The sequence below is a fragment of the Salmo salar genome, chromosome ssa29 (assembly GCF_905237065.1).
Source record: "Salmo salar chromosome ssa29, Ssal_v3.1, whole genome shotgun sequence".
Classification (NCBI taxonomy): domain Eukaryota; kingdom Metazoa; phylum Chordata; class Actinopteri; order Salmoniformes; family Salmonidae; genus Salmo; species Salmo salar.
The window spans coordinates 31,184,370-31,197,858 of record NC_059470.1 but is presented as its reverse complement, the minus strand read 5'-3'; the positions used below and the strand labels follow the sequence as shown (position 1 = coordinate 31,197,858).

The following is a 13,489-nucleotide window of genomic DNA, read 5'->3' as shown; positions in this document are numbered from 1 at the left end:
GTTCTGAATACTTTCCGTAGGCACTGTATACTATTCTATCCTACGTATTCTACAGATACACTAAATATTATACCCACATACTGTCCATAATGTCTATCACACCCACACACAGGAGAGGCATTTGAACCTTTATGATTTTTTTGTATTTTTTTTCTAAATGCGTTTTTTGGCAGAAATGCCTTATGGAACATTTGAACTTTCATGTGCCTTAATAACAAACTTGTATGCCATCTGTAAATACTTTTCCGCTAGCCATGATGGCCTGAAATAATGAAGGGGCTGGACATGCCGAGAGATGAGTTTCGGATTGGTCAACCACATAGCATCTTATCTCTATTTGAGCTGGTCAGTAGGTGTTGATAATCCTTTCTACTGCAGTTTTTTCAAAAGATATAATGTTAGCCATGGAGAAGTGAAAATGTGTTATCGAGAGCATTAGCAACATTGCTGTCCTAAATGTATCAGGTGCCATCGACAAAGGTCAGTGGAAAAAAGTTGTGATCGACTACTTTCAGGAGGACGATTGTAGCATGCTGACTCTCTCCGAAAGAAAACATTGTAGAATCTTCCGATGACAGCGACGGGGAAGAAACGGAGATCAACAGTGTTGTCACGGAAGACGTTGACATGAGTTTTGAAATCTGGGGAACGTCTGGTAGAAGCAGAGTATGATAAGGAGATTAATACAATTCTGGCGTTTGATTGCAAATGCAGAGGGAGTTGAAAAGAGAACACAGAAGGCGGTTGTATAAAACACTTTGTCTCCAGATTACATCTTCAAACTTAGGGCAACCATGGCATCCGTGACAGAGGGAGTAAGATCTGAAAATTCTCATGGCATTGCACACGGTCAGTGTGAACCAGAGTGACTTGACACAACGCGGGCCAAGCAAGTTGTACAAACAAAATGGAAATGACACAGGACGTGTCTTATTTAATGAAAGGGGTTGCAGTCTGCCGTGAAGCGTTCATCCATGTTTACGGGTGAGAGTCTAGCTACAGTTTCAGATATATGTTTCTAATTTGTCCAAGTTGTTTTCATTGCAAGTTAATGCTTACTGTTAAGATAGCTAGCTATCTGACGTTAGGGTGACTGGCTCACTAGCTAACATTAGCATTAAGTGTATGATCTGTGTAGCAATATTATCTCATAAAGCCATTTGCATTGCTAGTTATAGCCTAATGTTAGAAAGCTAACTAGCTAACATTGGTCCTATTTGGTTAACTTTAGCTAGCTACGACAATCTATTTTTATTGCTAGTACTCTATGGATTAGGATTATGGTTCCTTGTTTAGCTAGCTAGCTAGCTACATGATTTCATGACCCATCAAGTTAGCCAGGTGTGTCTGACAGTGATTACGGCCATCAATTGTATAATAATGCTAAAATGTGTGTCTGGAATGTCTTTCAGCATCAGTAGAGCACGCCTGACTCTCCTCCACCAGTCATACAAGGAGAACGGTCCTTGAACTTTAACTACGCAGAGAATAATGCAATAGTATTACCAGGACACAAATACTTTGGTAGAAAGCTGTTGCCATCTCATGTGACAAAAGCAGCGGTGTGGTGTCTCCACAAGGAATCGATGACAACACTTGGTATGTAAAGCATAAACACGTTTTGATTATTTAATTTACCTCCAACATGATTGGCATTACTTTTATTGATCTCAAGTCATTTCTGTATTCTCCAGAGGTACGTGTAGTCGGGTTGTCAAATGCTCCACAGAGTTCAAGTAAGAGACATCTCAACATCAACTGTTCAGGGGAGACTGTGTGAATCAGGCCTTCATGGTGAAATTGCTGCAAAGAAACCACTACTAACGGACACCAATAAGAAGAGACTTGCTTGGGCCAAGAAACACAAGCAATGGACATTAGACCGGTGGAAATCTGTCCTTTGGTCTGATGAGTCCAAATTGGAGATTTTTGGTTCGGACCACCGTGTCTTTGTGAGACGCAGAGTAGGTGAATGGATGGATGATCTCTTCATGTGTGGTTCCCACCGTGAAGCATAGACGAGGAGGTGTGATGGTGCTTTGCTGGTGACACGGTCTGTAATTTATTTAGCAATCAAGGCACACTTAACCACCATGGCGACCACAGCATTCTGCAGCGATACGGCATCCCATCTGGTTTGCACTTAGTGGGACTATCATTTGTTTTTCAACAGGACAATGACCCCAACACACCTCCAGGCTGTATAAGGGCTATTTGACCAAGAAGGAGAGTGATGAGTGCTGCATCAGATGACCTGGCCTCCACAATCACCCGACCTCAAACCAATTGAGATGGTTTGGGATGAGTTGGACAGTAGAGTGAAGGAAAAGCTGCCAACAAGTACTCAGCATGGTTGAGAGAATTCCAAAAGTGTGCAAAGCTGTCATCTAGCCAAAGGGTGGCTATTTTGAAGAATCTAAAATATAAAATGTACTTAGAATTTTTTTTAACACTTTTTTGGTAACGACATGATTCCATATGTTAATTTCATAGTTTGATGTATTCACTATTATTCTACAATGCAGAAAAGAGTAAAAAAAAATATACCTTGAATGAGTCCAAACTTTTGACTGGTACTGCATGCATTTTATATATATTTATATTATATATACACAGTTGAAGTCAGAAGTTTACAAGCGCCTTAGCCAAATACATTTAAACTCAGTTTTTCACAATTCATGACATTTAATCCAAGTAAAAATTCCCTGTCTTAGGTCAGTTAGGATCACCACTTGATTTTAAGAATGTGAAATGTCAGCATAATAGTAGAGAAAGATTTATTTCAGCTTTTATTTCTTTCATCACATTCCCAGTGGGTCAGAAGTTTACATACCCTCAATTAGTATTTGGTAGCATTGCCTTTAAATTGTTTAACTTGGGTCAAACGTTTTGGGTAGCCTTCCACAAGCTTCCCACAATAAGTTGGGTGAATTTTGGCCCATTCCTCCTGACAGAGCTGGTGTAACTGAGTCAGGTTTGTAGGCCTCCTTGCTCACACATGCTTTTTCAGTTCTGCCCACAATTTTCTATGGGTTGAGGTCAGGGCTTTGTGAAGGCCACTCCCAACATCTTGACTTTGTTGTCCATAAGCCATTTTGCCACAACTTTAGAAGAATGCTTGGGGTGAATGTCCATTTGGAAGACCCATTTGCCACCAAGCTTTAACTTACTGATTGATGTCTTGAGATGTTGCTTCAATATATCCACATAATTTTCCTCCCTCATGATGCCATCTATTTTGTGAAGTGCACCAGTTCCTCCTGCAGCAAACCACCCCCACAACATGATGCTGCCACCCCCGTGCTTCATGGTTGGGATGGTGTTCTTCAGCTTGCAAGCATCCCCTTTTTCCTCCAAACATAACGATGGTCATTATGGACAAACATTTTCATTTTTGTTTCATCAGACCAGAGGACATTTCTCCAAAAAGTACAATCTTTGTCCCCATGTGCAGTTGCAAACCGTAGTCTGGCTTTTTTATGGCGGTTTGGAGCAGTGCCATCTTCCTTGCTGAGCTGTCTTTCGGGTTATGTCGACTTGTTTTGCTGTGGATATAGATACTTTTGTACCCGTTTCCTCCAGCATCTTCACACGGTCCTTTGCTGCTGTTCTGGGATTGATTTGCACTTTTCACACCAAAGTATGTTCATCTCCAGGATTCAGAACGCGTCTCCTTCCTGAGCCGTATGACAACTACGTGGTCCCATGGTGTTTATACTTGCGTGCTATTGTTTGTACAGATGAACGTGGTACCTTCAGGCATTTGGAAATTGCTCCCAAGGATGAACCAGACTTGTGGAGGTCTACAATTTTGAGGTCTTGGCTAATTTCTTTTGATTTTCCCATGATGTCAAGCAAAGAGGCACTGAGTTTGAAGGTAGGCTTTGAAATACATCCACAGGTACACCTCCAATTGACTTAAATGATGTCAATTAGCCTATCAGTAGTTTCTAAAGCCAAGACATCATTTTCTGGAAATGTCCAAGTTGTTTAAAGGCACAGTCAACTTAGTGTATGTAAACTTCTGACCCACTTTAATTGTGATACACTGAATTATAGGGGAAATAATCTGTCTGTAAACAATTGTTGTAAAAATGACTTGTGTCATGCACAAAGTAGATGTCCTAACCGACTTGCCAAAAACAATAGATTGTTAACAAGCAATTTGTGGAGTGGTTGAAAAACGAGTTTTAATGACTCCAACCTAAGTGTATGTAAACTTCCGACTTCAACTGTATATACTCCGACAGGGCTCGTCTTAATAATTATACATTCATTAATTCCATTATTTTACTTTTAGATGTGTGTGTATTGTTGTGAATTGTTAGATACTACTGCAGTGCTGGAGCTAGGAACACAAGCATTTCGCTACACCTGCAATAACATCTGCACGTGACCAATAAAATTTGGTTTGACTATGAGCTTTCTTTGTATACGTGGGTTTTCCCCATTTACTGACTGACAAATGTGTTGTTATTACCACAACACATGCCATTTGCAAGATGCCAGAGCATGTCTCTGTACTGTGACTTATGTGCCAACCGTCCGTAGGCCAACAGCCATGTGAATGTGTGTGTGTACGCAGCATGCCAAAGCATGTCCCTGTGCTGAAGCATGTGCCAACCCTTCCACATTAAGGGCAACAGCCTTCCCAATATAGCCTTCACACAAACTGCCAATAGCTAAATAATTTAACAATTGAAATGTGTCAAACACAAATCCTTCAATATGTATATCTTAAAATGGCCATAACTAATGAACATAAGCTATTCACCATTTAGCTTTGAATGTGACACAATATGAAGGAACAGATTGGTTCCATCCAGTGAACGTCTTTAAGGACAAATCTAGCTGGATATAAAAAGTAAGGCAGAGCCGGCCCGCTCACTAGGCGGCCGCCTATGGCGGCAGATTGACAAGGGCGGCATTTTCTAAGCTTAACTGGCCAACACGCGCCTCCAACAACACATCATACCTCACATGATTCTGCCCAAAAACAATGACAATTTCTCTCAACCAGTGGCATATGGGCTTTTTAGGTGAGCGCTGATGCCGCCCTATGATTAGCAGTGCCCACTTTGTCAATGGCAGGGACGCAAAATATTTATCTTGTCCATTCCCAGCGCACCTCTCCAGGGTGCTGTTGGAGAGACGGGTGGCTGCGGCACTCAACCTACATTCCGCCCCCCACCCCCCAAAAAAATCAAACATAAACCATGTAGCAGATATGGAATAAAGAGTGTGTGGCCTTTTCTGTAGCCTTCAGGCTGGAGATAAAATGGATGACAATGTAATTGAGATGGAAACTTTTTAGGATACATCATGCAGGTTTCTCTGATCAAATAGCCTAACCTAAATGCAATCAAATAAAAATAAAAAATGCACTGACATGTTAACAAACAACATATCCTAAAAACAGGACAGGTCAAAGTAAAACAGATAATATGGAATGGACAATCACAACTGTTGTCCAGGAGTTTTACCCGGTTGTCATGATCAGTGGTTTCAAGTTTGTATCAGTATATTTTTGACAAGCGAAAAAGCAAATACTAATAGTGCATTTCCCGCTGTGTAAACACATTGCAAATAGGTTCAGGATAACTCCTGATAAAGTTGGGTAGCTGATATTTAGCACTTAAATAGACTAATTGATTAGTCACAGGAATCAGGAGTAATAAAGACAATGCAACGGCCTGTTTTACAAAACGGTGGGCCTACCACATGGATGGGAATTCATTCATGTTATGGGGGGTGCAACATGGTAGACTACACCCCAGTAAGCACGGTCCGACGTCTTTTGGACATCCTTTTTTGGTCCTGTCCGGACCGGCCATCTTTTTTCGGGCGTTTTACAAAATGATAGGCCTACAACATAGATGGGCACCTGAAATAACATTTCAAATGCCACTGTAGGCCAGGGATGCACAACTCCAGTCCTCTGGGCCCTGATTGGCGTCACACTAACACATCTGACAGCAACAGTGAACTAACTAATAATGATCCTCAGTTTAGAATGCAATTAGTTTCATCAGCTGTGTTGATTAGGGAAGGGGAAAAAGTGTGACACCACTCTGCCCCCCCCAAGGACTGGAGTTTCCCCATCCCTGTTGTAGGCTATACCTCAGTAAACACAGACCGATGTTGATGCCTTCTGGACGTCGTTTTTTTTTGCCCTGTCCAGACCGGACTTGTATTTTTGGTGCAGTCCGGACCGACCTTGGATTTACACAAAAGTTGTTTTTTGGTCCGGTCTGAACCAATCAGATTTTGTCTGGTCTGGACCAGCCTTGATTTGGCCCAAACATAAGACTCTAAAAATGACATATTTTCAACTTTCATTCAGAACCAAAAACAAACCTGATTTCAACTTCCGGAAAATTCATATCTCAGAACCTAAATTGAATAACTTCAATATCTGGACAAATACGTATTTTAGACATCTTTACAACGAAATTTTGCTTACTGTCACGATCCTTGTAGGGGCTGCAATTTTTTGGGTCTCACCTACGGTAGCAGAAAGGCCAGGACCGGCCCTGATGCATGGCTTGGTAATCCCCCCCATTACGATATTTCTCTAATTCAATCTGAACGAATGTGGACTAGAGCGCGACAGTGAGTGTATTTTGTTGTTACAACGTTTACATAAACACTCATAATTAAATATTAAACGGATTATGGCAGTAGGTAGATTACACAAATCATGTAAACACCATACTCTGTTTATCTTAATCGGCACAAGGTCAATATCGCCGATTAAAACACCTGGTTTTCTGAGTAATCTTTGTAACTATTAGAACATGTAAACACCTTAATCGGCGTTCCAGTGTTGCATTCAATCTGCGGATGTGCTAGCACCAGCCGAGCGAGCCTCCCTCTTTAGCGCGAGTGAGTTGTGTTCTGAACAACTGAATGTATGCGTCTTTTAGAAGTAGTTTTCACATATAAACTTTAATGTCCGAACATGTTCGCTGTTGTAGAAAGAGCGTTTATTTTGATTGGCGATGTTCTACATTTTATAGAGCCATTATGTAGCCTGATTTCAGATGTGTCCATGTAAACAGGATTATTATGGAAATCGTTCGTGCAAAGTATGTACACGTTTTAATCGAACTATTATTAATCTGATTATCTACAATCACATTATTGTGTGCATGTAACCGTACTAATTAATGTTCCAACGGTGTAATAGCATTAACGTCCGCTATATGGCAACATTGTAATCACATTTGTGGCGATGTATCATTTGCAAAACAAGGGGACGAGTTTCAACCGGCCTAAATCAAACCACCAGAAAATATCGGTTAGTATTGACAAATACTTCTCTACAATCTGTAGTTTGACAGCCTTTGAGGCACAGCGAAAGCAGCACCATTTAAACCGATTACATACACCGAAACTTGACACGTTATAAAATCTTACCCTGTGTGTGTTGAGGACTTCCAAACAAGCTGCTTTGCACCGTTAATCACACAGCGACATAAGCGGTCGTTTGTTTTCTGTCGCATCTACAGATGCAACTGGACCTCTTCTGGCGCACGTGGGCATGACGTTTGGGCGCTGGGCACGGCTCGTGCACTGGCTCGCCTGTTCAATTAGGCTACTAATGCAATATGTATTTTAATAAATGTCATTAAATTACGTTATTCTTTTTATTTCTTAGCCTAATAATTGATGTTCCAACACGACTCAATATCAGATAAAAAACATCCTATAGGTCTACTATTTGGAATGAAAAACTACAGATCGTGTGTGTGTGTGTGTGTCAGTCAGTCAGTCTTTTTTTTCTTACTGTTCTTTTTTTAAATTGTTAATTTCACATGTTTATTATCAATTTCACTTGCTTTGGCAATGTAAACATATGTTCCCATGTCAATAAAGGCCATAAATTGAATTGACATTTAATTGATACTGACCGGCACAGACAAGAAGCAGGACCGAGTTTGGGAAAGCCAAAGTCTGTTGTTACCTACCTCAATGGCTGCAACAGCATCAACCGACACAGACAAGCGAGATGGTGGGCTTTAAGGGTAAGACGTTTAACGCTACTAATTCATACATTAAGGACATAACCAGCTATAGATTTGACTGTTTAATATAGTTTTTTTGTGTTGTTTTTCGGGAATTCTCTTTACCGACAACTTTCTTTGCTGTGTCTAGCCAAAACGGCGGATTAGTCTATGACTAGCTAGGGTGTTATGATAACACTGGTTGTTCGTAATGAAGGCATTGATTTGAATAGTTGATTGCTATTTGGTAACTCAGAAGCTATTTGATAGCCTTTACATGTACACTACAGCGCTTGAGCAAAGGACGTAATGTATGCTTAGAATGGCATGCTAACCTTCAAGCCAACATCTACCGGTAGGTTTTTATTTATTTAATTAACTAGGTAGGCCAGTTGAGAACAAGTTCTCATTTACAACTGCGACCTGGCCAAGATAAAAGGTTTTTCCATCTCACAACCAAAATAAGAGCCTAAAAATGGGCCTGGTATAACCTACATGTATAAAGGTGCTCAATGTTGAACTATTTTTCAGACGTCCATGTCATCATCACAGGAAAAGATAAACGGTTTAGTTTGATATACTTTAAAAGCTTACAAACGGGGTTGCCAAACTATTTTATAATTTCTTTTAAAAAAAGCTTAAAATGTATGACTTTAACCTCAATTCTCAAAACTGTTTTTTTTTCTTCTCATAAGTGTATGTTGTAGTTTAGACCCTCATCTAAGGTGTGTGTTGTGCCTGCCATCGGTTGAAACACAACAAGCTCTTGAATACAGGGTAGGTGTCATTTTAATCATTGAAATAGATTTCATAAAATTGACCTATCCCTTCAAACCACTGCAGTTTAGCTGGTACCTGAAATTTAAATTGAACTGAAATGTTTACTTCTAATTACTACCACAAAGATGGCCGCCGATCCACCCACCGTCGAATCTCTTCTTCTATGGTGTCATAGCGGTCCGCAAACAATCTTTTAAGTGCATGCTGCCACCTACTGTGTTGGAATGTACGCTCAATCATGATCTGCCCAATTCTGTACTGTCATGAAAATAAAATTGTAAACCAAATGAATCCCAAACCAAATGAATCCCTAACTTCTACCTTCATTGTGTCTCTACCGATGGCAGGCACAGCACAAAAACCTCAGATGATATCAAATGGGGTCTAAGCTACAACATAGGCTAGGCAAATATGGAGAAAGAAAAAAAATCGGAGTTTACAGGTTTAGATAATTGACGTTTAATAGGTTAAAAATGTCCATTTTTATTAAACAACATTTTTAAATAGTTAAGCTTTAATATGTTTTCAATCTCAACCGTAATTTTTTTTCCAATGATGAAGACATGGATGTCTCATTGTATGGTGGGTATGCAAAATAGGTCAACTTTGAGCACCTATATTATCTTTGAGAACCTTTATCTATTTTGACATTGAGGTCCAAAAAGTCACTTTTTGAGCACTTCTACCAGAGGAGGTTGGTGGCACCTTTAATTTGGGAGGATGGGCTCGTGGTAATGGCTGGAGCGGAATAGGTGGAATGGTATCAAATACATCAAACAGAAGATTTCCATAGATTTCCCCTATATAGTCAACTATTTTATGCAGGTATTTATGCTATTTTATAGTGTTTGTTACTTGAGTACATTCAGCTTGTGATGTTGCAGACTGAGAATTTATAATAGAATTAGATAAAATACATTTCACATAAACCGACAAATGACATTGCGATATAAAGAAGACGAAACACCCCTTCCATTCCTTCCCGTACAGATGTGGAGGAGGCTCTACACTCCAATGGAGAGCTGATCCCTTGTAAGATCTATGGAAGGACCTTCTACACTACATTCCTGGGAAGACAAACACACAGATTTGTGTACAGATTCATGTTGCTTTCTCTGATGAGCCACAGCTGGTATACACCCCCCCCCCCCTTACCAAACACTGGTGAGGTTAAGTATCCATGTTTACAGCAGCTAAAAATATGGAGTCGGTGATGAAATAATGACCACTATCTGTGTTTTGTTGCCAGTTTCCACAGCAGTTGTCATCAGATGGAGGACCGAGGCAGCAGCTGCTAGTCATTCTGTTGCTGTATCGCTGAGTTGAGGTGTGACTCCCTCCACAGATTAATCAGGTGTGACTCCCTCCACAGATTAATCAGGTGTGACTCCCTTCACAGATTAATCAGGTGTGACTCCCTCCACAGATTAATCAGGTGTGACTCCCTCCACAGATTAATCAGGGATATTATGTACTGTTTCAACGTACACACACAAGCAGCTCTATTTTTGTGAAATTTCAGACTTTTTGGGGAGTAAAAACATTTGACCATTAAATTGTATTTTCCCTACACCTAACCATTACCTTAACACAAAACCCTCAACTTAACCCTTGAGCTTAAAATAGCATTTGAACAAATTCGGGACATTTAAAATAAGTCCTGACTTTTCAAAAAAGTTGTTGTTTTCCTACGTTGTCAAGATATTCAGGTGAATTTGTTTGTACACTGGGGCCCTGATAAGATAGGAAAACAAGTACATACACACACACACTATAGCAGTTGCATGCGTGTATTGAGGTTTAAACCTCCCTGCCCCTTTCCTTGTCCCCCTGTCGAAGAAACATACCCCCCCCCCATTTGTCAGCAAGCACCAGCTAAGACGAGGAAGGTGTTTGACTATGGCAAGCAGAGAGCTGAGGGAACAGAGATCGACATTTTCAAACCCGTCAAACCAAAGGTGAGACAAGACAACAGCACACGGTTCATAATAGGAGAACAGCTCCAATAACCATGCCAAAGCTTGCAGCAGACTGCTGTGGAAGGGACCTAGTGATGAATTGAATGAAGACAAAGACCCACTCTACTGTAATACAAGCCCACATTTATTAGCTAAATGTGAACGACACTATATATGCAAAAGTATGTGGACACCCCTTCAAATTAGTGGATTCTGTTATTTCAGCCACACCCATTGCTGACAGGTGTATAAAATCGAGAAAGAAAAAAATCGGAGTTTACAGGTTTTTAGATAATTGATGTTTAATAGGTTAAAAAAGTAATTTTTTTTATTAAACAACATTTTAAAATAGTTAAGCTTTAATATGTTGTCAGTCACAACCATAACATTTTTCCAATGATGAAGACATGGATGTCTCATTGTATGGTGGGTATGCTAAATAGGTCAACTTTGAGCACCTATATTATCTTTGAACCTTTATGTATTTTGGCAGTGAGGTCCAAAAAGTCACTTTTTGAGCACTTCTACCAGAGGAGGTTGGTGGCACCTTTAATTTGGGAGGATGGGCTCGTGGTAATGGCCGGAGCGGAATTGGTGGAATGGTATCAAACAGAAGATTTCCATGTATTTCCCCTATATAGTCAACTATTTTATGTAGTTAATCATGCTATCATATATTGTAAAATAAGCCTACATTTGTTAGCTAAATGTGACCTACACTATATATTTAAAAGTATGTGGACACCCATTCAAATTAGTGGATTTGGCTATTTCAGCCACACCTGTTGCTGACAGGTGTATAAAATCGAACACACAGCCATGCAATCTCCATAGACAGACATTGGCAGTATAGTGGCCTTACTGAACGTGGCACCGTCATAGGATGCCACCTTTCCAACAAGTCAGTTTGTCAAATGTCTGCCCTGCTAGAGATGCCCCAGGCAACTGTAAGTGCTGTTATTGTGAAGTGGAAACTTCTAGGAGTAACAACGGCTCAGCCGCTTAAGCGGTTGGCCACACGAGCTCACGGAACGGGACCGCAGAGTACTAAAGCGCGTAGCAGGTAAAAATCGTCTGTCCTCGGTTGCAACACTCACTACCGAGTTCCAAACTGCCTCTGGAAGCAACGTCTGCACAATTCAATATATATATATTTAAATGAATGAAATGTATGCAATGTAAGTCGCTCTGGATAAGAGCGTCTGCTAAATGACTAAAATGTAAATGTAATAACTGTTCGTCGGGAGCTTCATGAAATGGGTTTCCATGGCCGAGCAGCCGCACACAAGACTAAGATCACCATGCGCAATGCCAAACGTCGACTGGAGTGGTGTAAAGCTTGCTGCCATTGGACTCTGGAGCAGTGGAAATACGTTCTCTGGAATGATGAATCACGCTTTACCATCTGGCAGTCCGACGGAAGAATCTGGGTTTGGCGGATGCCAGGAGAACGCTATCTGCCTGAATGCATAGTGCCAACTGCAAATTTTGGTGGAGGAGGAATAATGATCTGGGGCTGTTTTTCATGGTTCAGGCCCCTTAGTTCCAGTGAAGGGAAATCTTAACACTACAGCATACAATGATGTTCTAGACGATACGGTGCTTCCAACTTTGTGGCAACAGTTTGGGGAAGGCCCTTTCCTGTTTCAGCATGACAATGCCTATGTGCACAAAGCGAGGTCCATACAGAAGTGATTTGTTGAGATCGGTGTGGAAGATCTTGACTGTCCTGCACAGATCCCTGACCTCAACCGCATCGAACACCTTTGGGATGAATTGAGCCAGGCCTAATCGCCCAACATCAGTGCACAACTTAATTAATACTCTTGTGGCTGAGTCCCCGCAGCAAAGGGGAGACCAACTCCATATTAATGCCCATGGTTTTGTTCGACGAGCAGGTGTTCACATACTTTTGGTCATTTAGTGTATCATAATTTCTGTTTCCAGATTTGTTATATACCTTAAACCACTTATGTATTTCAGTCAACTTCTACCACTGGGGCTGTGAAAGTAAGTTGAATAGTCTTTTTTATGTGTGGTTTTGAAAGACATCATTGCTGTGTGTATTAGCTAGAGTATTCAAACGTGTATTGGCCTAGCCCTTTGGGCACTGCAGAAGCATAATTAGTGTCAGAAGCATAATTAGAAACAGTAGCCTGACATCGGTAGTGCTGGCCTGTAGCCTGACATTGGTACCCTGGGCATTAACAGTGCCTTGATGCCAATTCAATACATGAACCTACAGGCCTGCACTACATATGGAAGAGATCATAACCATGAGAGGGAGACAAAGTATCTATCGTGTTGGAAAATCCTATGATCTCAGAATATCATATGACCAATTCAAGACTGTCGTCTGACAACTGCATGCACTAATCCACCGCTAAATTATCTCCCTATGTTTGAAATTAACTTTTTCAAACCAATCTATTTCGGAAACTGGAAATGTAATTCTGGTCTAAAGCTGTATGTGCTTGGGCCTTCCAGAGCAGAGCTTGGCTCCTAGCCCTGTCCCAGATCTGTTCTTTAGCTAAACTAGCTTGGTCCCAGATTTGTCTTTAGCTCAACTAGTCAGACTATTGCTTGTTGTGTAGACGGCAGTCCAATTGACAAGGAGTAGCTAGATGCCTAGACTATTATCCACTGCTTCTGCCTGAGTTTGCCACGCTGCCTGAGTTTGGCGCTCGTCACTTACTGTTGAACAGTGAAAGAAGGTTTGTTGTTTTGGGAAATTTTGAAGTCTAT

General features: G+C 40.8%; 1 pseudogene; it reads left to right on the top strand.

Moving 5' to 3' along the window:
- The first annotated feature begins 7,861 nt into the window (after nucleotides 1–7,861).
- The window catches only part of LOC106590588 (zinc finger C2HC domain-containing protein 1A-like), a 56,320-nt pseudogene continuing 50,692 nt past the window's right edge, over nucleotides 7,862–13,489 (top strand).